Source organism: Amia ocellicauda, unplaced genomic scaffold (genome assembly GCF_036373705.1).
Source record: "Amia ocellicauda isolate fAmiCal2 unplaced genomic scaffold, fAmiCal2.hap1 HAP1_SCAFFOLD_31, whole genome shotgun sequence".
NCBI classification, from domain to species: Eukaryota; Metazoa; Chordata; class Actinopteri; order Amiiformes; family Amiidae; genus Amia; species Amia ocellicauda.
This window is the reverse complement of record NW_027102876.1, coordinates 952355-957275: the sequence shown is the minus strand read 5'-3', so window position 1 is coordinate 957275 and position 4921 is coordinate 952355. Positions and strand designations below refer to the sequence as shown.

The 4921-nt window shown below is 38.7% G+C and overlaps 1 non-coding gene across 1 annotated transcript; it reads left to right on the top strand.

Moving 5' to 3' along the window:
* Window positions 1-1400: 1400 nt before the first annotated feature.
* On the top strand, window positions 1401-1515 carry LOC136729861 (U5 spliceosomal RNA). The gene has a single exon (XR_010809123.1). It is a non-coding gene; the product is annotated as a U5 spliceosomal RNA (small nuclear RNA).
* Window positions 1516-4921: the final 3406 nt, after the last annotated feature.

Here is a 4921-nt window from a genome sequence, read left to right as displayed (position 1 = left end):
GGCCAAGACCAAAGAGCTGTCCAAGGATGTCAGGGACAAGATTGTAGACCTACACAAGGCTGGAATGGGCTACAAGACCATCACCAAGCAGCTTGGTGAGAAGGTGACAACAGTTGGTGCGATTATTCGCAAATGGAAGAAACACAAAATAACTGTCAGTCTCCCTCAGTCTGGGGCTCCATGCAAGATCTCACCTCGTGGAGTTTCAATGATCATGAGAACGATGAGGAATCAGCCCAGAACTACATGGGAGGATCTTGTTAATGATCTCAAGGTAGCTGGGACCATAGTCACCAAGAAAACAATTGGTAACACACTACGCCATGAAGGACTGAAATCCTGCAGCGCCCCCGCAAGGTCCCCCTGCTCAAGAAAGCACATGTACAGGCCCGTCTGAAGTTTGCCAATGAACATCTGAATGATTCAGAGGAGAACTGGGTGAAAGTGGTCTCAGATGAGACCAAAATCAAGCTGTTTGCCATCAACTCAACTCGCCGTGTTTGGAGGAGGAGGAATGACCCCAAGAACACCATTCCCACCATCAAACAAGGAGGTGGAAACATTATGCTTTGGGGCTGTTTTTCTGCTAAGGGGACAGGACAACTGCACCGCATCAAAGGGACGATGGACGGGGCCATGTACCGTCAAATCATGGGTGAGAACCTCCTTCCCTAAGCCAGGGCATTGAAAATGGGTCAAATACTTATTTCCCTCATTAACATGCAAATCAATGTATAACTTTTTTGAAATGCATTTTTCTGGATTTTTTGGCTGTTATTCTGTCTCTCACTGTTAAAATACACCTACCATTAAAATTATAGACTGATCATTTCTTTGTCAGTGGGCAAACGTACAAAATCAGCAGGGGATCAAATACTTTTTTCCCCCACTGTACATACATATATATGGAAAAGAAACATTACAAGTATAAATCACAATAAGATGTAATAAAGTACAGATAAACAAAATGTAATAAAATGTGATCTTTTTGAAAATGCAGGGACGTCACTGGAAAAGATGATGTCTGGATGGCAGCATATGTTGCTCCAAAATGTGTACATCTCTTCTGCAAAAATGGTGCCCTCACAGATGTGCGAGTTACATGACAGACAGACAGACAGACACTCACACCCACACACACACACTTTCACAGACAGACATACACACACACACACACACTCACTTTCACACAGAGACAGGCACACACACGTACAGACACACACACTCACTTTCACACAGAGACAGACACACACACACACACATACATACATACATACATATGGAAAAGAAACAATACATTTATAAATCACAATAAGATGTAATAAAGTACAGAAAAACTAAATGTAAGAAAATGTGATCTTTAATACACACAAATATGTATGGCTGGTCGGATGCGTCTTGGACTCGGGTTCCTCTTCATTACGTATAACGCTTTTGCCTTTTGCTAAAGCTTTCCGTGGAGGGGATCGTGGGTGAGTTTGTACCATTTTTGGGAGGATCTGCCTTGTTGGGGCGGAGCTGTGATCCAGGTGAACAGCAGATCGGGCATAGGTGGGCATGTGGGCAGAGGAGTAGGAAGGCCGGTCAAGCAAATAAGCTTGCTAAGGTACGCAGCAGCAGCAAGCAGCCCCCCCATCCAGCCAGCCAGCCAGTCTGGCTGGCAGTGACTGAGTGGTTGACAGACGGCAAGCAACGGAATGTACGTGCTCTGTGATGTCATAGCAGTCAGCTGAGAGAGGCTCGTGATGTCATCGCTGAGCTGGGTGGCTGGCTGGCTCTGTGTGTGTGTGTGTGTGTGTGTCTATGTCTGTCTGTTTTTCTGTTTGTCAGTCTGTCTGTCTGTCTCTCTCTCTCTCTCCCTCTCAATTCTATTCATTTGTATTGTCAAAGCAATTGGACATACATACATACATACATACATATATATATGTATGTAGCGTAAGGTACACTTTTAAATTTCAATTAAAGAAGTGAATTCATAGTATCACCTTATCACGAATCCTGGAGTCTTGTAGAACTCAATTTCTGTAATAATTGGACGCAGACACCAATTCCAAAGATATAAATTGTCAAATTTATTTAAAAACAAAGACTAAATGTAGCACTACACTAATTATACAAAAGGGAAAAACTAATTAAAATTCAACTCTAGATCAACAAATCAAAGACAAATCACTTCCGTGACCAAATCAAAGACCATGGGATCCCATAGGATAACACACAAATCGTTAAACAAAAAAGGTTATAAACACATTGACTACAATACCGGTTAGTAATTCTAGGAATCACTAAGAAACAGTTGAAAGTGCTAAATTGCAGTTTCAGAAGAAGAAAAAAAACTGTAACTGATGGGATATGTAGTACTTTATACTCGAGTGGTCTATGCGATTACACCCTGTTGGTGTTATTAAGAACGCCAAGTACCAGAATGCAGAGCGGGACTGTTTTTTGTGCCGTGACTTGTCGGGGGAAAAAGGCGCAGAAAAAACGGACGAGAAGGTGAAGGTAGTATGGCGGTGATGCACGCGTTGGTGAAGTGGGAAAGCGGGGTCGACAAAGACTCTTACAGCGTGATTCCCACTGCTTGCTTTCGCAATTTTGATTTATTCAGCATTGCTGATGATGACGAAGAGACGACTCGAAACTTCAGAGCAGAGTGGAGAGACACGAACAAACCTCCAAAAGGTGGATGGCCTGTCCATGAATCGCAGATCATTATGACTGGTAACAATGTTTATTTAAAAAAAAAACATTAAAGTCTTTACATGCTATTTGATATATACAATCACAGTATATTTGAAATGAATGTTTAAGTTATTAATGTGTTGTACTTCTAACATACTCTTATAACATGGTAGGTGGTGGTGAGGGCGCTAAAACTCGTCATACTTGACTGGCATTTGTAAGAACGATTTATTGTGTGTTGTGCTTTACAATAAAATCCCCCAAATCACAAAATAAATTAAACCAGATATAATTTAACTTCAGTTTTGATTCAGTGTTGGCTGTTCATCTTAATTTGTATGGTCAAAGCACAGTATTTTTATGACAAATAAATATAATCCCCAAATATCTGTGGACATAATGCAGGGTTTTATTTATTTTATTTTTATTTTAGGAAAAGAAGGCGAACTAAGAAGAAAACTTAATGACCTAACAAAAATGCCCTGTCCTAAAATGAAGAGAGTACCTAAACCAAACAAAAAACTTCAAATTTCAGATGATAGTGACCTTGATGAACCACAGTTACCGGTGAGATAATTACTGCAAATATAAAATAAATGTATTGCAGGATTGTTTTTTTTAAATCATTTTCATTATATATATATATATATATATATATATATATATATATATATATTCATTTTAAACTCTTTTTCTCTCTGAATACAGCACAAAATAAGAGAAAACCGATGGAGCTTCAAGAATTAGATCCCGTCATATTCTACAGACATTTAAAGAGTCCAGTGAAGTTGAGATACAGCAAAAAGTTAAGCAGTTCGAAAAGGAAAACACAAGACTTAAAAATGAAAACCAATGTCTTCGAAACCGTATGGTTGATGGTAAGTTTTTTTATTTATAGCAAATAATTCCTTACCTTGATAAATGTTATTCTTCAGTAATTTAGATTCCAGAGTAATGTATTATAGTTGATCATACTGAAGTAATCTAGAACCACAATACAGACTCTTAATGTGCACTGTCTAATAGTTTAATAATACTGATTATTAAATAAAGTTTTTCAACATAACTTCATAATCCTACATTAATGACTATATGCATTACATTAGACCTGGTAATTGTTGTATTTTATCTCTTTTATTTTTTTCGTAGCTAATGTTAATGACCCACAAAAAGGTCAGTTTGCCAATAACATAGAGCAAGTCTCTCAAGTATAATTGCAGGCATTGATGGTTTTGTTTTCACTTTGTATTAAATATATTACTAGAAATGATTATCATTTAATACTAAGGTTTTTTTCTCCAGAGATTCCAGACCTTTTGGACAATCTGAAAAAAATTGTAACAAAAGCCACATTTATCAGCAATGAAGACAAAAGTGTGTCACCATCAAGTGGTTCTGACAGCCCCACAGCAAATTGTTCTGAATCTGACAAAGAATCACCAAAACAGGTATAACACTCTTGGTCTACAATATTACAAAGACAAGGTAAAAATATATATATTGAAAACAAATATTGGTTGTAAACAATCTAATGATGCTACATTATCAGTTATATTCATAGTTATAGTTGATAATAAGAATGTAATTGAATTATGGGTGTCACAGATTCACTGACTTTATTATGTCTGTAAATTAATAAACTTAGAATTGAGACATACTGTGGTCTTTAATAACACATTTCTGTAACAAAATCACAGCCTTACTGATAATGTATTCCACTTAACATAATATAAGAATAGTTTGGGGATAAACTTGTTTTTTATTTACCATTGTCTTTTAGGTGGAAATATTCCCAGGCACTGGAGTTTACATTGACAAACTGTCCTGGATCCTTGCAGAGAGGTGCAGCACGAATACGTCATATGCAAGAACCCTGACGGTTGCTGTCTTTGACTTTCCAACATTACTAAAGAGCAATCTTCGTGGTGGTGGCAGCAAGAGAGATCCAACTTCGGAGACATTAAGATCCTCATTGATGTTATTGAGGATCATATACAGCTGCCTTCGGAAGGACACGACGTGTTTCAGTTGCGGGGCTTTGCAGCCCAGCGGGACCCTCTTAATGCCGGACATCAGCTGCCCGAGCCGGTGCGGATGAACGGAGGGACGTTAGACAGCGTTACCTTCCGGGCAGGAGCAGCGAGCGGCAACACCGGGGTGAAAGTGTCGTCTAACACTGTGCCATTAGCCACTAGCTGATTGAGCAGATCAGTGGTTTTTAAGAAGATAACAATGG